Genomic DNA, 24,652 nt, shown 5'->3' with positions numbered 1-24,652 from the left:
CCGGTGTGAACTGGCTGAATCCCACCACTGCTAGAGAGTCTCTGATAAAACTTAGAATTAGTAACGAGACACTAAAATACAACACTGTTGAATCATTGCTAGGGTTGAATCCAGGGGCGTCTGGATTAAGCAAGGAGGCTTTGATTAGGTTGGACGTATCATAGGTGATATCTTTCTGCTGTCCTTCTCAAAGCCCATCTTGGATTTTCTCCTGCCTGTGCCTCCGTGATCATGGACTGGTCGCTCCCCAAAAGCAAGATAATCCAGCGAGGATTTAAATCTATTTCCCCTTCTGTTTGTAATCCAAGCCTTGCCATAACCAGATCACACGGTGCCTCTGGAAGCCCCTGTAACCCACTCGAGACACAGGGAGGTGTTCGATGAAGGGCTGTCAGCTTCAAGGGGCTATGGGATCTTGAGCTCTCCAGCCTAGCGCTAATTCCAGACCGGGACAGTGTCCAACCCTCCGGAATACTAGAAGCAGAGAGGGGCAGGAAGTTGTCCTTCTCATCCAGCCGGCATTCAAAAAACTAGCTGGAAGGGCAGAAAGAAAACTATTTTGGGGTTCAACGACGGAACTGCTCCCAAACAACGGAAGAAAACCTGTCCTCAGATTTTTCAGGCTGAGAAATTAGTTGGATCATTTCTCCAGAGGAAGCTTTTCAAAGGGATGATTCTGTCCCCCCCAATCTATCTGTCTATATCTGTCTGTCTGTCTGTCTGTCTATCTATCTATCTATCTATCTATCTATCTATCTATCTATCTATCTATCTTTATCTCTCTCTCGATCATCTTTATATCTCTATATCTGTCAGTCCATCCATATCTCTATCTCTATATCATCTATATCTACCTATCTGTCTGTCTGTCTGTCTGTCTGTCTATCTATCTTCTATCTATCATCTCTCTCTATCATCTCTCTCTCTCCTTTCTATTTCTCTCTGTCTCTCTCTCATATCTACCTACCTACCGACCTACTTATTTATCTACCTGCCTGCTATCTTTCTTTCTTTCTATCTATCTATCTATCTATCTATCTATCTATCTATCTATCTATCTATCTATCTATCTATCTACTTATGTATCTATCATCTCTCTCTCCTTTCTATCTCTCCATCTCTATTTAGCATCTATAATCTCTCTATTTCTATCTCTCTCATCTATCCATCTATTTATCTACCTACCTACCTAGTTCTCTCTCTCTCTCTCTCTCTCTCTCTCTCACACACACACACACACACACACTCACCCCTCTATCTCTCTCCATCTCTCTATCATCTCTCATGTATATATCTCTTCCATGATGAAAGCAGGGGCATCCCAGCTAAAAGGTTCTCCTCTCTACTCATTTATGAGAATACGGTCATAACCTGAGGACCACCTGTTATCACCCGGTTGGAACTGCGACCCAGTTCTAGAGCAAGTTCTTGCAGATGGTTTGGACCTGGAAATCTGCAAGCTGAACTGTTGATCCCAACAGCAGGCCAACTTTGGTGCCTTGAATGCAAGAAGACTTCCCTTCTCCTACGGACCTCGTGCATCGATCGCCAGGGCAAAGGAGAATTCCTCTACAAAGAGGCTGTCCTTCCTGCTTCTCAGCCCCACCAACTTAAAAACAAAAGCAGAGCTGATTTCTTTTAGGGAACAGATGCTAGGGGACTTGAGGAAGACTACGGACATCTGGTCTTTCTGCCGTTCATAGTGGCAAATTAAGCCCTTCGGAGAAGTCAAGGGAGCCCCACGGCTAGTTCAAAAGGAAAGTTGTCAGCCAATTTTGCAGGCTTGCGACAGAGATAAATACAGTGTGTATTTAGTGTTTTTAAAATCGCGATAATTATGCCTGACTGCCTGAGGATAAATGGTTTGCTGTTTGGTTTCGCAGACGGGGTATTTTGGGCTTAGAGGGTAATTACGCCATTAGCGAAATATTGACATTTAGACATTAATGAATTGGCCCGATGGTTGTCTATTATTTACTTGTGCGCTTTAGAATATGAATTCCTTCGCTGCTATTTGTGGAATCGTGGCCAGGATTTCTCAGGAGAGCTGCTCAAACTGCTTTTGTCCATGAGGGATCCACTAGGAAGCTGCGAAGCCTCAAAAGGACGGTTGAAACATCTGGAGAACTTTACACGGGCCACTGATAACAGCTGATTAGTGTACCAGGGTAAATATCTCTGCTCTTTTCCTAATTGGAAGAGACTGCCTTCCTTTCCCCATCATCCTTGCCTCTCTAGAACCTAGAACCCATAGGTTGCAATGCTGGTTTGTTGCTATGACAATGTTTCCCCCCAATCCAAGGTCTATAACCCCAACACCACCCTCTGGAGCATCGCAGTACATGCAAAGAGGATGTTAAAACTCACAGGGTCATGGATGCAAAACCTGGACATTTAAGTGTCTCAACTTGGTAGCTTTTAGAGATGTGTGGACTTCAACTCCCAGAATTCCCCAGCGGGAGGAATCATAAAGCTGCATTCTAAGAAACCCCCCAAATGAAGACCTTCCTGCATTTATTGGAAGCTTAAAAGTAAAACAGTAGTCTTAGAAAACACAACCCAAACCAACCCAAAAATATTGTGATATCTTTCTACCTTCATCAAATCATTAAAAAAATTGACATAGACTTTTGCAAACAAAAGAAGAAGTTGGAGAAGAAGAAGAAAAAAATCAGCGTTGCAAAGTGATTTTTTTCTCCTTTTATCATCTGTTTCCTCTTAGTAACTGTTCCCCCCCATCTTTGCTGCTGACATCATAATCTGTTGCCATGGCACTGGGGAACGATCAGAATAATTTCGCTCAAGAGCATAACCTTTCATCAAGGTGAACACATCAAAGTGGGACAGAAAGAACTTGAAAAGTAGCGTCCCTGAACAGGCAAGGATGCTACTTTTAAGATGCTCGTGGGCTCGTGCCTGGCTGTAATCCTTTAGACAGAAGGGACTACAGAAAGAGCATCAAACTTAAATGTTATTGATCAGAAATTTATTTTTAGCAAAATCCACCAGGGGAAAAGCCTGCAGTTAAAAGTAAGATATATATATATTTTTAAAAAAGGAAGGATACTTTTTTCCTCCCCTAACTTAACTAGTTTCTTTTCCTAACCCTTCATCTAAGGGTTCATCTAACCCTTCTAGATTCTAAGATGTATTTAAGTATCAACTTTTAGGAGACTGACAATTTGTAGCTGAAAGTCTCCATTTCAAGGTACTTTCTCAGCCCAAGAAAACAGCTTAGCTCTGATTCAGGAGTTATGATTTGAGTGCCATTAAACCCCACAAAGTTGACGATTAAGGTTTGGTTGCCACAATATTAAAAAAAGATATTGAGACTCTAAAAAGAGTGCAGAGAAGAGCAACAAAGGTGATTTGGAGACTGGAGACTAAAACATATGAAGAATGGTTGCAGGAACTGGGTATCTCTAGTTTAATGAAGAGAAGGACTGGGGTGACATGATGGCACCTTCCAATATTTGAAGGGCTGCCCCAAAGAAGAGGGAGTCAAGCTATTCTCCAAAGCAAATGAGGGCAGGACAAGAAGCAACGGATGGAAACTCACCAAGGAGAGAAGCAACTTAGAACTAAGGAGAAATTTCCTAACAGTGAGAACAATTAATCAGTGGAACAACCTACCTCCAGAAGTTGTAAATGCTCCAACACTGGAAGTTTTTAAGACAGTGTTGGATAATTATATGTCTGAAGTGGTGTACGGCTTCCTGCCTAAGCAGTGGGTTGGACTAGATGACCTACAAGATCCCTTCCAAATCTGTTATTCAGTTAAGCCTTTAGGAAGAAACAGAATGTCGCATGAAATATTGATACTATGATTAGTGTCTGTTCGGTGGTGTTAGGTTTCAGGATTTAGTCACTTGTGGCTAAGGCTGCAGATTTACTGATATTTCAATAGCGACTGTGGCTGGCCTTAAAAAACTTGCTTTCTAAGTTACAATCCCTAAACTTCGAAGCCTAATGCTGTCCAGCAGAAGGAAGCATGCCTCTCCTTTTGCAAAACTAAAATTGAACTATTAAACCCCTGTTCTGGATCTCCTTCCTCCCCCCTCCCCCGCTTCCTAAGAATCTATAAATTAAGTGAGGCTAAGAAAAATAAGTCAGATTAAGATCGTACAAAGCTTCCCATCGAAGTCAAAATTTGAAGCTTGATTTCACTGGGCCTCATTCAGCACTATTACCCTGCCGTCACTCCAGCGCTGTTAAATGGTGTTAAAATATTATCATAATTTTTGCAGGAATATCAGAGGAGACTGTCCTGGCGGGGTCAAATTCAAATTTAAAACGTAACCTGATAAAAGAGTGTTCATGTATATACACAGCTAAGGCATCTGAACTAAATTTTTCCTGCTCAGCCAGCTCTTGTCGCCAAAATCCCTGTGCTAAGTTACTTAGATTTTAGAAAGAAACTCTTATTCGTTCTTCATTCTGATTGATGGTTCTTATTACACTTCTACACACGGTCTTCACTGCCTTGCTTAATTATTGAATCTCAATTTGATTTTAATAATGGTTTTGAAATGTTAAATTGCAATAGGATCTCTCTTATACTATATGCAGCACTAATCTAATGACGTGCTGAACATTCTTATTCATTGTTTCACAGCCTATCAATCTCTTCTATTCCTTCTCTCTTTTCTTTTTTTAAAATAGCGTTTGAAAGTTAGAATATCTAGATCATCCAGCGGAGGGGGGAATAAACAATTAGCTGGTTGACCACACTAAGATTCGATTTTTCTGGTTTAGTCTAGATTCATTAAACCCACTCTCAATTTTGGTGGGTTTTTTTTTTTTTTTAGATTTCAGAAACATGCTGCAATTTCAGACAGGGATAGATTCTTCTTCCTTCACTGTTCACTCCATGCAAAAACCTCGTGAGCTCTTGGCTTAATATAGAGGAAGAACAATACGGAGCTTTTGGCTGCTCCAAGAAGTGGTTCTCTTTTTAAGTAAAGTTAATTGGAAGCCTGCATTTCCTGTCTCCAAGTTGGGACAGTTAATTGATCCCTTAATTTCTCAAGTCCTCCAATGGACAATAGATGGTAGAATCTATTTTTAGGGGCTAGGTAGCCAAGCTGGTGTTTAATAGACCCATTCAACCATGCCAGGAAATTTCTATAAATTGCACTGGAAGATGCCAAGAGGAATCAGTCATGCTTTGTCCTGGAGGAAAGCAGCATGGCAAATGGACAAAAAAACCCACAAAAAACCCACAAGAGATGAACCAGAAAGGAGACCTATCAAAATAGCTGCTGCTATTCATGATTGATGGGGGTATATTTTCTCCTTAATGGCCCCCTGACATTCCCTATAAGATGTAAGCAAGTCACGTGAATCTCCAAGGATGTTGGGGTACAATTTAAATTAAACCAAAAGAGACCCCCGTTGAGAAACTCAATAGAAGTTGATGCCAATGTTATAAATGAGCAAGGAAGTGCTCCCTTACCAGTCCTAACGTAAAAATAATTGGTGCAAGAAGGACCTGGTTACCTGAGATTAATCCAACCCAAGGACCTCAAAATTAAGAACGGCTTCCTGACTCTTCCTTGGGGCTTCAGAGATCCAGTAGGTTCAATGAAGATATTGACACAGCCGGTGTCTGCTATTAAAAGGCTAGAATAATAAGGAACACTGGCCCACAGAATTGCCAAGAGTCAGACACAACTCAACGGATGACATTATCCTATCCTCAATGCCTTTGGCATCCTTTTTCACCCAATAATCTTTCTCTGCCTGTTTTGCAGCTGAGGGCTAAGTCCTCTCTTATTGGAACACTTCCTAGGAAGCATCTCTTCCAGTCTCCCAGGGTCATTCTCACCTACTATTAGAGTGTCAGGCACAAGAAATCAGGAGCTGGGATAGAGTTCAAAAGTACTCCAAGTTTACTTCATGCTACTTAGACACAAGAATCTGATCTGAAGGGTCCTTGGAGCTCTTCAAGCTTGGTTGGTTTCTTGGAGATGTTTCATTACCCAAACTAGGTAACATCATCTTTGCTAGTAGATGTGACCTAGTTTGGGTCATGAAACGTCTCCAAGAAACCAACCAAGTTTGGAGAGCACCAAGGACTCCTTATTTCAACCCTGACTAATCCCCCTTTATAAGAATCTGATCTATTAACAGTCAAGGAGGCAACGACTCCAAACTAATGATGTGTTTGACCCCGCCTTCGGGCTCAGCCTAGCCACCTCCTACATACAGGAGCCAGACTAAACCATTTTCCTTTCAATGACCAAGTGTGTTCCTTTGTACTAAAGAACTCGACGGAGAAATTTCTCCTGTGCTTGTGTGTCGACCTAGTTGTTGCAGCTTCTGGCAGGTCAGACATCCAGCCGAGTTTCTGGCTTGCTCATTTGCTATAAATAGCTTCTTTCCAATATTGCTATGTCTATAGCAGGTGAGGCCATATGCCTTGATTGACACTTGGCATTTGGCTCAGGGGAGGATAAACAGAAATGCTGGACACGATTCCCACATTGTTTGCAAAAGACCTCCAACTTCTTTCTCATGTCAGCTCTCTCTTTGCATTGCAGGGGTTCCTGTGTATTTAAAAGGGTGGGATTATATTTTAGCAGAAGCGTTTTCTTGCTTTGAATGGAGAACAACTTCCTAGCAGGGTTGCAAATACTTCAGCCAGCTTTCATTCTTCCTGTCCGCCTCTCGCGTATGCATGGGGAATAACCGCAAGCCCTTTTTTCCAAAGAAAAAAGGATTAAGGCTGAACCAGAAAACGGTGCCTAAGAGGTAAATAAAATGAAATCTAAGTGAAATATTTCAGAACCAAAGAGACTCAAGTGCTTCCAACCACCGAAGCCTCGGGTATCAAGGATCGGGAAGCAATGGCGTGAGGAAACGAAAAACTCTCATATTTTCTGATTTATTTTATGCCTGGATTGCAATCACTTTTCCCAGGGTGGGAATGTCTGTGGTTTTAGGGGGGGAAAAGCCCCCCACCCCCAGCAAAATAACCGACTCCAATGTTCCAATCACTGATATGGAGGGGGAAATTAAAAAGAAGCTGACCTCATATAGAAACAATTTAGCCTCAAGTCTTTCTCCTCTAAGAAAGACACATTCAGTCTCCTTGTCTCCAGCTTGATGAGCAAAAACCAACGAAGGAAGGAACTCCCATCGAAACCCTACCCGGAAGGAAGCTGATCACATCTTCCAAACTCAACTTACAGCTGCAATTAGAACTGGGATTTCTGTTGCCAAGAGAGGCCATCGTTTGACTGATTTCTTAAACTTTATTTGCCACCTTTCTCGCTTCAAACGGTGCTTCGTTAACCCCAAGGTGCTTTTTTCAAGAGGCAACTGGACTTTCTGGTTTTTGTTGGAAGATGTTTCGCTTCTTTTCCGAGAAGCTTCTTCAGCTCTGACTGGATGGTGGGGAATAGAAGGATTTATTGCAGACAGCTGGTCATTTGCACTATTTTAGAGAGCCACTGAGGCCACTATCTGTGTCCTCAGGGTCACCTGAGTAGTACAAATGGGCGTGGAGCCTTCTTGGAACTGTTGAAAAGACTGGGTTGTAGTCACACCCATTTGCACTACTCAGGTGATCCAGAGGACACAGACAAACTTCCGAGTGGCCTCAATGACCCTCTAAAAGGATGCACATGACCAGCTGTCTGCAAGGAGTATAAATCCTTCCATTCTCCACCATCCGGTCAGAGCTGAAGAAGCTTCTTGGATGAGAAGTGAAACGTCTTCAAAGAAAAACCAGAAAGCCTCTTGAAAAAAAGCACCTTTGGCACAACCAGGACTTGGACGACAGAGAATCTCCATAGACACTTTGTTACGTGAGTCACACCCAGTTTTAAAAACTTTTTTTTGCTTTGACCTGTGGTCGTTCTGCCAATTGCATAGGGTACCCATGTGACACATGCACACACATCAGTGGTGGGATTCAAAAATATTTACTACCAGTTCTGTGGGCGTGGCTTGGTGGGCATGGCAAGGGAAGGATATACTGCAAAATCACCATTCCCTCCCCACCCCCACTAACCTGCTTTCCAGCTCCGTTCTCCTGTGCAGGACAACCAAAGGAGACCCAGCCAATCAGCTGGGACTCGGGAGGCAGAGAAGAGATGGGGTTGGTGGGGCCAGACAGAGGTGGGATTGGCCGGTTCTCCGAACTACTCAAAATTTCCGCTACTGTTTCTCCAGAACGGGTCAGAACTGGCTGAATACCACCTCTGACACACACACACACACACACACAAACAAACAAACACATACACACACCCCTTCCAAGGACACTGCAACAGTCATAAAGCCACGCTGGTTGTGGGAAATCAATTTCACGACAACTTCCAGAAGTCTGGAAGGGTGGAACTGCATGAAGGCTCTCCGGTGAACTTCTCAACGGTGATTAAAAACAGAAGCGTGCAAGAAGCTGGGAATCAACCAAAGAGAGCATCTCTGACGGAGCAGATGGGTTAGTGCGTGTTTAGCAATATTAAGATCTCTGAAAGCTGCCTGTTTAAAAATTATCGCCTCTCAGTCTGCTACTCCGTTGGAACAGTTGCCTTCAAAGGCGAACCGATTGAATGGCTATAGCACCACGCAGCTCTCTTGTCATCATCATGAGCGGAAATCCTCAAATTCCATGTAACCAATTTCTCACTTAGCAACATAAATTTGGGGCTCAGTTCTTGTCGTAAGTTGAGGACAGCCTGTATTTGATTATAGTGTTTGACTGTTGGCAATCCTGCTCTTTCTGTAGCCGCCTTCTTTGGAGTTTGGGATTTCAAACAGACGCCTAATTATCAAGGCAACTTTCCGGAGGTCTGGCCAGAAAGCGAGTGATGATCTTTGATGGATGGCATCAGCTTTAGCTAAACTACAAATCACTTCCTCCCGAGGCTAAAGACAGCATGAGAACCAATTCCAGACAGCCATTCCTTTCCTGTAGAGCTTCAGCTATCTGTTAGCACCTGGAGACGATCAATATTCTTGGAGTCTTAGTGGACAACCAGTTAAACTGGAGCCAACAGTGTGCAGTGGCAGCCAAAAAAGCCAATGCAATCCTAAATTGTATTAAAAGATACAATCAAGAGCAGATGAAGTACTAATACTATTCTATAAAGCCTTAGTAACATCACACCTAGAGTACTGCATCCAGTTTTGGTGACCAGACTATAAAAAAAAAGATGTTGAGACTCTAGAAAGAGTGCAGAGAAGAGCAACCAGGATGATGAGGGGACTGGAGACTAAAACATATGAAGAACGGTTGCAGGAACTGGGCCTGGCTAGTCTAGGGAAGAGAAGGACCAGGGGAGACAGGAGAGCAGCCTTCCAATATTTGAAGGGCTGCCCCAGAGAGGAGGGGGTCAAGCTATTCTCCAAGGCACCCGAAGGCCAAACAAGGAATAATGGATGGAAAGTGAACAAGGAGAGATTCAACCTGGAAACAAGGAGGCATTTTCTGACGGTGAGAACAATCCACCAATGGAACAGAAGGGGAAGGGTCTTGCTAGAGGGTGAATTGGTGGAGAAACCTCTGATTTTGAGACAAGCTATGGGCTCCAGGCAAAAGATGCCCAGGGTGATTTCCCCCCACCAATGATTTATTCCCGAAATCATCTGTCATTATTCACACGAAATCTCTTTCTCTATGCTCAGTTTTCAGCATCATAAATTTATCAAACTTAGACATTTGTTGCTGCTTTGTTCCATGCTAACATTCGATCTCATTTATCAACATTCCTATTTTAGCGTTTAATTCAGACACCCTACAGATTAAGGATCGGAATGCAAGGAAGCGTAAACTCAGATCCAGGACTCTTAATGGGAATTTGTACGTCATGTTGGATCTGCACCTTGAACAAAATGATCCCTTGTTGACTTACGGGTTAATTAGAAGACGCCTTCATCTCTTGTCTGCATTTTATCTGCAAAAAGCAAATGATCAACCACCACCACCCACACAGACCCCAAATGTGTGTTAAAAGGACGGGAAGATCACGTATCTAAAAATGAGGATCAGATGAACAGTTCAAATTTCAGTTCTATTTTGGTCTATCATGGTACTGTAAATAAACAAGCTTTGAAACTTAAAAAAAATGGTTTGACTTGTAATCCCCAAATGATTCAGTTTAACCCTGTACATAAATGAGAGAGAGAGGGAGGGAGGGAGGGAGGGAAAGAGAGAGGGGGAAGAAAAAAAGAGAGAGAGAAAGAGAGAGAGATGTACATGCTCAGAAGACCTCAGATAGGTTCAATCAATTTGAAGGTACCTGATTTGATCTGAACTGGCAGAAAATTTATCAGATGCAGAATTTTTGTTGAACCGCCTTTGTTGAATGGAAGCGTTCTTTTTGTAAGGCTTCACACAACTGGCTTTTCCTTGGCAAAGAAGCTCATGCTTTTTCTTACAGAGCACAGCCTGTCCTGTTTACATCGCAAGTGCACATTCTTTGTGCAACTCCATGCCGCGTTTTCAAGGCTGTCGCTCATAAACACCACTCGGTCCCTGGGAATAACAGCAGACCCTTCACTCAACACTTGCCTCCTGGTGGTAGCTGACCCTGACAGCCACTTGATGCAGCCCGAGTGCACTTCAGTGCACAAGTCACGTATCCCAGGTTTGCTCTCCCCTGAGGAAGAAAGACAGAAAGGAAGGAAGGAAGGAAGGAAGGGAGAGAATGAAGCCTGAGGAGGTGAGGAGAAGGATGGAAGAGAGAGAGAGAGAGAGAGAGAGAAAGAAAGAAAGAAAGAAAGAGGGAGGGAGACAGGCAGGCAGAGAGAAAGAGGAAGGAAGGAAGGAAGGAAGGAAGGAAGGAAGGAAGGAAGGAAGGAAGGAAAGAAAGAAGGAAGGAAGGAAGCTGAAGAGGTAAGGAGAAGGATGGAAGAGAGAGAGAGAGAGAGAGAGAGAAAGAAAGAAAGAAAGAAAGAAAGAAAGAAAGAAAGAAAGAAAGAAAGAAAGAAAGAAAGAAAGAAGAAGGCAGGAAGGCAGGCAGGCAGGAAAAAAGAAAGAGGAAGGAAGGAAGGTGGGGAATGAAGCCTGAAGATGTAAGGAGAAGGGTGAAAGAGAAAGAAGGAAAGAAAGAAAGAAAGAAAGAATGAATGAAAGAGAAAGAAGGAAAGAAAGAAAGAATGAATGAATGAAAGAAAGAAAGAAAGAGGAAGGGAGGAAGGAAGGAAGAGGGGAGCCTGAAGACGTAAGGAAATGGTTGGAAGAAAAAGAAAGAAAGAAAGAAAGAGAGAGAAAAAGAAAGAAAGAAAGAAAGAAAGAAAGAAAGAAAGGGAGGGAGGGAAGGAGTGAGGAAGGAAGGAAGGAGGGAGAGGAGCTGAAAGAAAGGAAAGAAGGAAGGAAGGAAGGAAGGAAGGAAGGAAGGAAGGAAGAAAGGAAGAAAGGGAGGAAGACAGTGGAGCCTGAAGACATAAGGAGATGGATGGGAAAAAAGGAAGGAAGGAAGGATGGAGAAAAGGAAGGAAGGAAGGAAGGAAGGAAGGAAGGGAGGAAGATAAATGTACTGTCTATATGGAAACCAATGGTCGTAAAAGCCATTCTTTCTGCAACAATGGTCTCAGGAGACATTTTTATTCAAGAAGGCTCAAAAGCCAGTGGAAAAAGACGTCCAGGTTTCCAGGAGGTTGCAAGCTAAAAGATGGTGTAACATCACAGATGAGCCAAAGGGTTCCTTATTTCCCTGCATCTCCATTCTAAGGTATAAACGAACACTTAAAATGGGTATTTCAAGGGGTGAAGAAGAAGAAGACCCCGAGAGACAGCAGGACAACACAACAAAGCCCCCATTGAAGTCACAAATGGGACGGATCCAGCACAGGTGCGCCCAGATGTTCAAGGCCCTGAGATGATTAATAATTGGGGAAATCATGCTGAGCACAGACATAGGTAACCATCGCAGTATTGGGGATTTCAAAAACGAGATACGCTCCACATGGAACCCAAGTTTTGAAGACACATATTTAAACATTTATTAAAACGCGGCGGGAGGAGGAAGGAAGAGAATATGGCTTTCCCCTTTCAATAAATGACATCCTTCAGATCAAAGTCACAGCAGTTTGCAGACTTCGGATGGCTTAAATGACTTTCGACAAAAGGAAAGAAGTTTTAAGGGAAGATCAACCACTTGTCTTTTCGAAAGCTGTTTTCTAAGCATTGTGTCAGGATGCCGGCAGTTACCCTCATTTGAATCCCGAGTCTCGAGCCAAAACTTCAAAAGGATTTATTGGGAGTTAAACTATTCAGCACTGCCTGGGTGTAACCGACTCTGAGGTACATCATTCATTGTTCCCCTTCACCCTGATTTTCCCCCACCCCTCTGGGTGTATCGTAATTCATATTCTCCAATGGGACACAGCCATAGCCCAGAATCATCCATCAGGCTCTCCAGTTAGAATTTTGCACGGCAGAAACTTCGGTCACCTTGTTACTATCTTTGAAAACATTTATGGAATGCACTTTCGGTTTGCAAGCTGCTGCACTGCTCTTCCCCTCCCCCCTTCCTTTCTGTTGGCAGCTCTAAAAAATATTTTATGAGCCGACACATTGTTTTGGGGGAGGAAGGGAGAGGAAAAGAGAAGATGGGGAAAAGGTTCCATGTCTGTGGAGATTCCCCAGTTCACGGTTGTTCAAAGATGCTTTTTCAAAAACCGACTGGACTTGGTTTCTCCTTGAAGACGTTTCGATTCTCATCCAGTGATGGGATTCAAATAATTTAACAGCCGGTTCTCTTTCCCCTAATGATTTCTTCCAACAACCAGTTCACCAAACTGCTCAGAAAGTGGTTCTCCCAAATTGGTGCAAACTGTCTGAATCCCACCACCGTTCTCATCCTAGAAGCTTCCTCAGTTCTGACTTGAATGGCAGAGAAGGGAAGGATTTATATTCCTTTCAGCAGTTCCGAGAAAGCTCCACACCCATTTGCACTGTTTGGGTGACCCTGAAGGCACAGATAAACCCCCAAGTGGCCTCAACGACTCTCGGAGAAAGCGCTGACGACCAGAGGACTGTAAAGGAGTATAAATCCTTCCATTTGCCAGCATTCAGTCAGAACTGAAGAAGCTTCTAGGATGAGAAGCGAAATGTCTTCAGGAAAAAAACAAAGCCCAGTTGTGCCTTTTGAAAAAACACCTTTGGGACAAAAAAAATGTTCCACCCTAACATTTGAAGAGAGGTTAATTCAGAAGGGCTGTTTCTGTTACAGCACTCCTGGAGTTCCTTCCTGTAAAGGCAGAACCACTAGCTGTTTTTTGTGATCAGGTGAAATAAAAATAAAATTTAGATTACCCAGGACTATCATGTTCTTCTCTGCATATTCAGGAGGAAAAGGGAAAAAAATATTCATGGAATTTGACACATCAAAGATTAAACTGGGACGTTGCTCTGAGTAAAGTGCATTTTGAATTATGAGGTACAGATGGAGGAGAAGAGGAGGGGAAGAGGAAAAGGAGGAAGAGATGAGGAGGAGGAGAGGAAGAGAAGAGGAGGAGAAGAGAGGAGGAGAAGACGAGGAAGAGGAAGGGAATGAGGAGGAGAGGGAGGAGAAGAGAAGGAGGAAGAGGAGAAGAGGAGGAAGAAGAGGGGATAAGGAGGAGAGGAGGAGGAAGAGAAGAGGAGGAGGAGAAGAGGAAGAGGAGGAGAAGAGGAAGGGAATGAGGAGGAGAAGAGAAGGAGAAAGAGGAGAAGAGGAGGAAGAGGAGGGGATGAGGAGGAGAGGAGGAGGAAGAGAAGAGGAGGAGGAGAAGAGGAAGAGGAGGAGAAGAAGAGGAAGGGAATGAGGAGGAGAAGAGAAGAAGGAAGAGGAGAAGAGGAGGAAGAGGAGGGGATGAGGAGGAGGAGGAGAAGGAAGAAGAGGAGGACGGCTGTGGGATCCTTGGTGCTCTCTGAACTTGGTTGTTTTCTTGCAGACATTTCATGACTCAACTAGAGAACTTCATCAGTGCAAGAAGGAAGGGAGGTTTGTGGAGTGGAGGAGGAAGAATGCAGATATTAGTGACTTTCTCATGTTTCCGTTGTGTTGTAGAGCAGAAAATAAATGAAATTCATTTAGTGTGTCACTAAGTTCCAAACGAAAGCACAAACACACTACAGGAGCCCTCGACTTACAACTGTTAAACCCCCCCAAAAAAGTCACTTACGACCAATCCTTGTGCTTATGACCATCGCATCATCCTTCTCCTGCCCTGTCCAGTTAATTGCTGCAGCCTGGTTTGTATGGATTTTTATTTACAGTTTGTATGTACTTGGTTTTCGGACTGAATTTCCTCCACTTCAAGACCGTTTTGGGGGGAGTTTTTTCTCCAGCCGAAGGTAACTGGACATTGGGGGCAAAGTTGGAGGTACTAAAGGGACTCTTACTTATGTGACTGTGTTGCCTTTGTGCCACGCCCCTTTGGGTCATCACCACCGGTCAATCCTAGAGGAGATCCACCCTGACTGCTCTTTAGAAGGCCAGATCCTGAAGATAAAACTCAAAGACTTTGGCCACCTCATGAGAAGAAGAAGGACTCACTGGAGAAGAGCCGAATGCTGGGAAAGATGGAGAAGAGAGAAGAAGAAGGAGGCGACAGAGAATGAGGTGGATGGGTGGAGTCACTGACACAGTCGGCCTGAGCTTAAATGGACTCCAGAAGATGGTAGAGGACAGGAAGGCCTGGAGGAACGTTGTGTCCATGGGGTCAGGATGGGTCAGACCACAACTTCGCAACTAACTACACAACCCCAGCTATCTCTACTTCTCTCTCCCATTCCCATAGCTCCAACCAGCCTCGCAGTGGCAGCCCTGAAGACACTCCAAAATGCCTTCAGGTTCGACCCATGCACTATGCCACCCAGTTCTTTATTTAAATTCCAAACCATGCTGGTTTAAGGAATATGTTAACCCCTGTTGCAGAAGTCAAATCCTGTCAACTGCGAATTCCATTCTTACACGCCTTGAGCAGAACGGAGAAGGCAAGCCAGCCAGCCTTTGACCTACATTTGGCTTGGAAAAGCAAAAGAAGTGGATTCTACTGTTCAAAGATGGTTCTGGGCAAATTAATTCATTTTGCAGGAAGTTAATTAATTTGGCAAGTCCAGTTGGTTTTCCTTTAAATGTCGGGCCGACCGTAACAGGTTTTCCGGCGTCCATAACATTACTAAAGGTGAGCAATCCCTCCCCGTTTCCATTACTGGTTTATTAGACCAACTGCAAAGGTCAGGCTGGAATTAAGAACAAAAGATAATTGGACAACGTTAGGTTTTGAGAATGGAGAGAGCAATTCTGATTTCCTCTGCCTTCCGTGAAGAAGAGAAACTCACAACCCCTTCTCAGTCTTTACTCTCCATAGGCACTGGAATGCAGTCGCACTACTCTCTTTTGTAGCAGTATATAGAGCCAAAGAGACAGTTTGGTGGCAGTGGTTAAGGCACCTGGCTAGAAACCAGGAGACTGTGAATTCTAGTCCTGCCTTAGTTGTAAAAGCCGGTTGGATGACTTCGGGCTAATCACCAGGAGATGGTGAGTTCTAGTCTCACCGTGGGGATGAAAGCCGGATGGGTGGCTTCGGTCCAATCACCAGGAGAAGACAAATTCTAGTCTCACCTTAAGCATGAAAGCTGGATGGATGATTTGGAGCAATTACTAGATGACAATGAATTCTAGTCCCACTTTAAGCATGAAAACCGGATGGATGACTTCAGACTAACTATCAGGAGATGGTGAATTCTAGTCTCACCTTAGGCATGAAAGCTGGATGGATGACTTTGGATCAATGACTAGGAGATGATGAGTTCTAGTCCCACTTTAAGCATGAAAACCGGATGGATGTTTTCAGGGGTGGGATTCAAATTTTTTAACAACCGGTTCTGTGGGCATGGTTAAGCTGGTGGGCATGGCTTGGTGGTCATGTTATTGGCTGGGCGTGGCCAACTCAATATCACTCACATCGAGGCACGCATCTCCTCACCTGGCCTCTCCTGACTGTGGGGATGCTGCAACAGTCGTAAGTGTGAAAAATGGTCATAAGTCACTTTTTTCAGTGCTGCTGTAACTTTGAAGGGTCACTCCACACAAGCAAAGTACCAGCAAAGAAGAGGAAAAAACCTCCAGAGACGTTCCTGAGACAGGGAGTCTAGGCCCGCCAAGAATGTAATAAGGGTTAACCGAGAGGCGTGTGATTCTTTTTGAAGAGCCTAGGAAAAGAATCCCAGTTCTTAGGTGGGATTTCATACTTGGCAAAGCCACTGGGATTCCCAGAGGGGCGACAGGAAGCAAATTCTGATGCGATTTACGGCTTAGTTTTTTGAAGGTTCATGTTAAGGTCAGCTTGAACAAAGAACTTCCAGTGATGCAAATAGAATTGCATGATTGGGATATCATCCTTTTGCCCACCTATCCCCTCCAATCTCTGATGATGATGATGAGGAGGATTTGTCAAAAGTGGCGAGCAACTTCATCTTTTCTTGATTTTGGGGCCTGCAGCTTTGCTCTTTCAAAACTTCCCTCTCTCCCGTTCCGAGCGTCTCACAGCCTTTCAATGCTTCGGATCGCTCTGGCAATCAGGAAGACGTGATCTGCCTTTGCAGAACAAAAACTCCAGTGAAGTAACAGCTGATAATAAACAAGTGTGTCTACTAAAACTTACTTTCCCCTTGTCTTTAGCCTGCGAAGGCCTGATCCCAGAAAACCAGCTCACCCTCCTGTGTGGCCATGCTCATAACTTCATCTTAACATGAAATTCTGAAACATGGAATCACAGTGCAAGGGTTGGACTAGAAGACCTCCAAGGTCCCATCTATTCTATTCTATTCTATTCTATTCTATTCTATTCTATTCTATTCTATTCTATTCTATTCTATTCTCCTCTACATTCTATTCTACTCCATTTTCTACTCTATATTCTACTCTACACTCTACTCTACTCTACTCCTATTCTCTATTCTATTCTATTCTATTCTATTCTATTCTATTCTATTCTATTCTATTCTATTCTATTCTATTCTATTCTATTCTATTCTATTCTACCCTACCCTACCCTACCCTACCCTACCCACCCTACCCTACCCTTATTAACCAGAAGATACTGGATTCTATCATATGCAGATAACAAACTGGCAATTCAATATTTTGAGCCACTCAATTGAAGTCCATTTTAAAAGAGGGTTTCCTCTCTTCTTTTTCAAAGCACCGCCTCTCTCTTTCCCACGAAAAAGCAGCCCATTGTTCAACAAGGCAATTATAAATAGACCTTACATTTTTAAATTATCATTTCTCAGCTATATTTAATCTTATCGCTGGAAGCAGCTAGCTTGGACTTGTGTTTTTACTACAGCTGCCTTGTGTTATACACAGAAAAGAGAGCAAGCGGCTACGAGACACCGATCACTCATGTATTTATTGCTATTTCCATTTATCCCCAGACTTACAGTGTATTATGTGTGCTGAATTCAACCAGGAAGGTATCAGATTGCAATTGAGAAGATCACAGAGGCCAGAAGCCACTTCTGAGAGGAGGGTGAATTATATTCTCTTTTGTTTGTTATATCGGCTTTTAGGAGGACTCAGAAAGGAGTGTCAAAGAGATCTCCTCTGATTTATACAGGGTATGTTTTGGCCCCAGAACCCATTGTACAGATAGAAGAGGAAGAGAAGGAGAAGAAGGAGGGGAAGGAAGAGGAAGAAGAAAAGGAAGGGGAGGAGGGGGAGGAAAGAAAGGAGTGGGAAGAGGAAGAGGAGGAGAAAGAGAAAGAATGAGGAGAAGGAGAAGGAAGAGGAGGAGAAGGGGGAGGAGAAGGAGGAGGAGAAGGAGGAGAGGGAAGAAGGAATAAAGAAAAAGAGAAGAAGAGATTTTCATCATCAGTGCTAGAAGGGAGGAGGAGGGAGGAGGAGGAGGAGGAGGAGGAGGAGGAGGAGGAGGAGGAGGAGGAGGAGGAAGAAGAAAGGAAGGGAGGAGGGGGAGGAAGAAAGGAGTGGGAAGAGGAAGAGGAGGAGAAAGAGAAAGAGAATGAGGAGAGGAGAAGGAAGAGGAGGAGAAGGGGAGGAGAAGGAGGAGGAGAAGGAGGAGACGGAAGAAGGAATAAAGAAAAAGAGAAGAAGAGATTTTCATCATCAGTGCTAGAAGGGAGGAGGAGGAGGAGGAGGAGGAGAAGAGGAGGAGGAGGAGGAGGAGGAGGAGGAAGAAAGGAAGGGAGGAGGGGGAAAGAAAGGAGTGGAAGAGGAGGAGGAGAAAGAGAGGAGGAGAAGGAGAAGGAAGAGGAGGAGAAGGAGGAGGAGAAGGAGGAGAGGGAAGAAGGAATAAAGAAAAAGAGAAGAAGAGATTTTCATCATCAGTGCTAGAAGGGAGGGAGGAGGAGGAGGAGGAGGAGGAAGAGGAGGAGGAGGTCCTTTCTTAACTTATTCAAACAAATATTTCTCTACACCCCAACATAGGATATGCTTTAGTGAGGTCAGTTTGCTAATAGCTTCTGCCCTTTGAATTAAAGTGGCATAGACCGGCCTGAATCCATCTATCAGCCCATCACTCCTGAAAATATAGATGATATTAGAAAGCAGATGTCCCCAAAAAAGCAACTAAGAAATAGCGTCTTCTCAGCCTGGAAAGTCTATTCTCATTTCCCATTTCAGCGCAAGCCGCCTGGTAACAATATTAATTTCTGTCATCTTAGAGGCTTAACAGAGCAATTACTGTAATGCCTCCACTTTTGACTGCCTTATAAAGGAATTATAGTTCTTCGGATGCTGGACTGTGACTTCTGTCAAAATCGGCTCTGCCTGGAAACAGCTGCAAATAATCCTTTTGATCACCGAGAGATGGAAACAGTCCTTCCACCAGGACCAGATTTTCTGAAAGGGCAAAACAGAAAGATCTCAAGAACCTGAGCTCTAACTCCCATCGTGACGCAGGAAAGAAATGATCTTGACCTCATTGCCCCGAAGACACTTCTGAGTCTGAAAAAAATCTAAGAGAGGAACCTCTACTGGAAGAAATTTCTCTTGCCAAAGGAAATCACCGCCCCCTTTTTCTTCCTCCACATAATAGCCAAGGAAATTGAAAGGGGAGAACATTTTTTTCAACCTTTGGTTTAAGTCCCCGAAGTGCATTCAGCGGCCTCTCTCACTAAATGCTTCTTTTCTGCAGAAAACCAGGACCGAGTCTGGTCTGGACTTTGAATTCATCTGAATTTTTCTATCGCAATGAATTCTTTGGAAACAAATCTTTAGACTCGACTTTAATTTCCCACGCTTCCTGCTTCTAGAATGAAGACTAGAGTGATGCGCTCAAGGTAGAAAGATAAACCAAACTTCTCTGTGAGATTGTCTACAGCATCCAGGGTTTTTTTTATTTGTAATGTTGGTAAAGATGTAATAAAGTACAACAGAAAGTATTCAGAATCAAATTGGTGAGATGCTTTAGATAGGAGTGGGTGAGTCCTGAGTTCTGATTTCATGAGAACTTTAAGCAGACAAGATTTTAGCGACCCATTTCTGTTGAGTTTAGAAGCCATTCTTCCTACTTGTAACTTTTTGGTTCCTTCTGGACTTGTATTACTTGGTTTGCATTTTTCCTAGAGACATAGATGCATAGGGTTGATGCACAAAAGTTCCCAATAATTTACAAAAAACAATAACAATAGCATAGCATAGTTCAACTTATATACTGCTTCACAGTGCTTTTACAGCCTTCTCTAAGCAGTTGACAGAGTCAGCCCCAATAATCTGGGTCCTCATTTTATGACCTCAGAAGGATGGAAGGCTGAGTCAACCTTGAGCTGGTCAGGATCAAACTGCTGGCAGTGCGCAGAGTTAACCTGCAATAATGCATTCTAACCACTGCACCACCAGGAAGGAAAATGAGAAAGGGAATAAGAAGGAAGGAAGGAAGGAAGGAAGGAAGGAAGGAAGGAAGGAAGGAATAGCAATAGCACATAAACTTATACAGCGTTCCACAGTGCTTTACAGTCCTCTCTAAGCAGCTTACAGAATCAGCCTATGGCCCCCAACAATCTGGGTCCTCATTTTATGAGCTCAAAAGGATGGAAGACTGAGTCAACCTTGAGCCAGACAGAATTGAACTCCTGGCAGTGAGCAGTGAGTTAGCCTGCAATACTACATTCTAACCACTGTGCCAACATGGATCATACATAACTTCTTTTGATATTCACTTCCTGGACGGCTGGCTAAAGGGAGTTCTCAATTTACACCTCTTCGTTTAATGGCCATTGAAAATTACAGGAAAAAAAGGTGACTTATGACAGTGTTGGCATCTACAACCATTGCAGCATTTCTCCACGTGGTCACTTGATCAAAATTCAGGTGTTTGGTATGTGTTTATGATGGTCGCAAACATCCTGGCATCATGGGATCACCATTTGCCACTTTCCCTGCCAGCTTCTGACCAGCAAGTCAATGGAGGAAGCCGGATTCACTTAACGTATTAGAATAACAGAATTGGAAGGGACCTTGGAGGTCTTCTAGTCGAATCCTGTTAGGCAGGAAACCCTACACCACTTCAGACAAATGGCTGTCCAATCTCTTCTTAAAAACTTCCAGTGTTGGAGTATCCACAACTTCTGAAGGGAGGCTCTTCCACTGATTAAGTGTTCTTTCTTTCGGGAAATTTCTCCTTAGTTCTAAGTTGCTTCTCTCCTTGATTAGTTTCCATCTGTTGCTTCTTGTCCTGCCTTCTAGTGCTTTGGAGAATAGCTTGACTGCCTCTTCTTTGGGGCAGCCCCTGAGATATTGGAAGATTGCTATTATCATGTCTCCCCTAGTCCTTCTTTTCATCAGATACTAGCCATGCCCGGTTCCTGCACCCATTCATCGTATCTTTGAGCCTCCAGTCCCCTGATCTCCTTTGTTGCTCTTCTCTGAACTCTTTCCAGAGTCTCAATGTCTTTTTTTTACATCATGGTGACCAAAACTGAACGCAGTCGTCCAAGTTTGGCCTTACCAAGGCTTATAAAGTTTCAGTGGAGAAAAAACTAAACCTTTATCCTTGGGACAAGGGAGAAAAGTTGCTCCTCCCCAGATGGCCTCTGAATGATGCTACTCAAATCCTCCCAAAATAAAGTTTGGTTGCAGAATTTAGCAGTTCCACATTCTGTGCTATTTCTGTGCTTCCCTCTCCCATCGATTATCGTAATGGCAGGCTGTAGCTCGCTCTTTATAATAATTGTTGGCAGATGCCATTCTATTTTTACCTAATAATTTTTAACTTTTGTTTGGAAAGGACGGCGTTTCTCTTTCATATTTGCCGAAATCTGCCTTTGTTTCTTCTCCCCACCCACTGGTACTGGATATGCGTTTCCCGTTCAGTTTTCAAAACTCAAGTCAGGATTGAAGGCTTTTCACACCCTGTGAACCCGAATGATTTTCACCCTTGCTATGTTGCATGGCAAGACGGGAGAATGGGTTAATCCTGGGGACTCCCTTGTATAAGAAACCGAGATTTGGATGCAATGAAAAGGAGTAGGAAAGGAAAACCAGAAAGAGCAAGGAGTAAACTTGATCAATAGGAAATGTTGACCAGCTCCATTCAAACAGGATGAATGTGTGTACTGAAAATATCTGCCAAACTCTTTGAGTGCTTCTGTATTGGAGACAAATTCCTTGTGTGTCTAAATGCCACACTTGGCCAAATAAAGTATTCTGTTCTGTTCTGCACTGTTCCATTCTATCTTCTGTCTTCTATATTCTTCTATAGTTTATATTGTATTCTATATTATATTTTCTCTTCTCTTTTCTTCTCTTCTCTTTTCTATATTCTATTCTATTCTGTTCTATATCCCATCCTACCCTATCCTACCCCATCCTATTTTGTACTCTACTCTCGTCTTGCCTCTACTCTACTCTACTCTACTCTACTCTACTCTACTCTATTTTCTATTCCATTCCATTCCTAGGAGTTCTGAGGGTAGCCAAAGGAAGTCTCCAAGGGAGAGGAAGGTCAAAGCAACAGCTTGCTGATGTGCAGTGGATGCTCTCTGTTATGTTCCTTTATTGCACACCTTAATCTCTCGACACAATATTTCATCCTTTCTGTTTATAAGGTATAATTTCATTTTATTTTTTTCAGGGAATGAAGCCGGGGGAAAAAAAAATCAATGCATCAGTTCCTCTCTCAGGAGCTACATGTCTCTGATAAATAAGCTGGGGAGACATCTCCAAAAATTTGCACTGCATGTGTTCATTTCTTCTCCAGAAGGTGGATTTGTAACTGTCTGGTAGCGCAGCTGGCATTTATGTTTTCTGGGATGTCTGCAGTAAATGATGGGGGAAAACTAATTAAAACTATCTTAAGATGCTGGCCACAACAGTGTGATGGAAGGTTCTCCCATTTCTCTGTGCGTAGCACATGTCATTATTTTGCTTTGGGCCTATTTCCCTTTCTGCAATTCCAATTTCTATTAATCCTGTTTTGGAGTGGATTTGCTCTGTTTATCTAATGCAAGACTTTGGACCGTTAAGCATAGGAACAGGATGAGGAATTCAGATTGAGAGGAATAGAATGGAATGGAATGGAGTGGAGTGGAGTGGAGTAGAATGGAATAGAGTGGAGTGGAGTAGAGTGGATTGGATTCAATTGGATTGGATTGGATTGGATTGGAGTGGAGCAAAGTTCAATGGGGAAGCCAGATTCACTTAACAACCGTGTTCCTAACTTAACAGATGCAGGGATTCATTTAACAACGGTGGCAAGAAAGCTCCTAACATGGGAGAGAACTCACCCCAATGTTTCACTTAGGAGCAGAAATGTTCGGCTCAATTATGCTCGTAAGTTGAACACTACCTAGATTCAGTATTTTAGCCTGTATCAAACAGGTAGAGTTTTGTGCTGGTTGTTACTGCCTTACCTCAAAGGTATGATAATTTTCCACCCCCCCATTTTTCTTTCCACAAAGACAAGGCAGTTAAGAAGAAACAGAATGGAATAGCAACAAAAAAAACCTTCTGACTTTAATGCTAAAACGTGGCTATAAGCAGGGGTGGGATTCAAACGGTTCAGGCCAGTTTGGATGAACCGGATATTAAATTTACATCTGGTTCACTGAACCGGAAGTTGAACTGACCAGCTGGCCCTGCCCACCTTAGCCCATCCCTCCCGGGAGCCTCCACACAGCCCATTTTGGGTGCAGGTAAGTGCAGCTCCGTGTAGAGTCTCTGGGAGGGCAAAAAATGGCCCTCCTGAAAGTTCCAGAAATTCAGAAATTGGCCTTTTTCTGGCTTCCGGGGGGGCTCTGGAGCCTGGAAAGGTCGTTTTCGTCCTCCCAGAGGCCGAGGAAAGCCTCCGGATTCTGGGAAAGGTGAAAATGGTCCTCCCAGAGGTTCCGGAGACGCCTACCATGGCCACGCCCACCCAGCAACCAGTCAGAGAACCAGTTGTTGGGATTTTGAATCCTACACCTGGCTATAAGGACATTACTCTTGAGAGTTATGCCCTTACTCTCAAAAGAGACCTTTATCTCTCTTGGAGAAGAATCACCTGTTCATTTCCACTTGGAATTTTGCAAGAACCAGAGAAGCTTTTTAGTAACAATCAATATTTGGCCTTCTTTGGCCATTATTTCAAATGGTATTTTCTCATATTTTAGTCATCTGCTCAATATAAACTTGGAGTTGCGCCCAAAGACATTGTCACTGCTCGGGCCGTTCCAAAAATGAAATTAATCACGGAGAAACAGCTTTAAAAAAAGAATCCCAAAACCTAGAGAAAGAGCTAGAAAAGGAATACGGAGCAGGCTTTGGTTATTAAACCATGGCGTGCCACCGAGAAGCTCTCGAGTTTATGCAGAGGTTGAAGGAGTTGGACTGACGGATGAAAAGACTTTGCGATAAAAGAACGATCAGTAAATAGCACCCATCGCTTATTAAAAAACAACAACAGGGAAATTGGACTCTCCCTCTTAAGCTATGGTCCTTTTATTGCAAAACACCACTTTGAATGTGTGCAGTCTTTTCTATGATACTGAATATGGTCATATTGGACTGCAGTTTGAAAATGTAAAAACCAGTGGTGGGATTCACATTTTTTTTACTACCGGCTCTGTGAGCATGGCTTGGTGGGCGTGGTGCGGTTTGGTGGGCGTGGCAGGGGAAGGATACAGCAAAATCCCCATTCTCTCCCCACCTCACCCCTCTAACCTGCTTTCCAGCTCCGTTCTCCTGTGCAGGGCAACCAAAGAAGACCCAGCCAATCAGCTGGGAGTCAATGGGAGGCAGAGAAGAGATGGGGTTGGCGGGGCCAGTCAGAGGCGGGATTTGCCGGTTCTCTGAACTACTTAAATTTCTGCTATCAGTTCTCCAGAACTGGTCAGAACCTACTGAATGCCACCTCTGCCCCAACTCTTGCAGATGCTGGTCACCAACTTTCCAGGAATCAGGAATTTTTCTTCTCCAAACATCACTTCTAGCCTTAAAGGAAGAAACAGGAACCAAACTACCTATTTCATTATTTTTTTTAACCCACTGTGATTCTACGGGGCTGCCAAGAAGGTTTGGATGAGATTTCTGGTCCTTGAGAGAGAAAGATTGCAGCTTTCTGGGCCTACTTAGGTTAGGAAAGAGGAATCTAGCATTTTTTTTAATCGTTTAACAATCATGTTTTTAAAAAGCCCACGTTCTTCCCTGTAATTAGGACATTTAAGCCGTGACAAGCTTTGCCGTAGGAAGAAACCCTTTCATCTTCAACG

General features: G+C 43.5%; 1 protein-coding gene across 4 annotated transcripts in view; it reads right to left on the bottom strand.

Annotated features, from left to right (window-relative positions):
• The window catches only part of FGF13 (fibroblast growth factor 13), a 107,328-nt gene that overhangs the window by 61,007 nt on the left and 21,669 nt on the right, over positions 1–24,652 (bottom strand). Inside the window, exon 1 of one of the 4 annotated variants that reach the window (XM_087941191.1) lies at positions 10,251–10,345. The exons of the other annotated variants lie outside the window; for them this stretch is intronic. The gene's annotated coding sequence lies outside the window, so the exon portion shown is untranslated. Of the gene's footprint in view, positions 1–10,250; positions 10,346–24,652 lie in introns of those variants that run through there. 4 annotated transcript variants of the gene reach the window in all.

This window comes from Pseudonaja textilis, chromosome 12, assembly GCF_049901715.1.
Source record: "Pseudonaja textilis isolate UNSWEBS1 chromosome 12, rPseTex1.2, whole genome shotgun sequence".
Taxonomy (NCBI): Eukaryota; Metazoa; Chordata; class Lepidosauria; order Squamata; family Elapidae; genus Pseudonaja; species Pseudonaja textilis.
The sequence above is the reverse complement of the archived record's forward strand: the minus strand, read 5'-3'. Positions and strand labels throughout refer to the sequence as shown.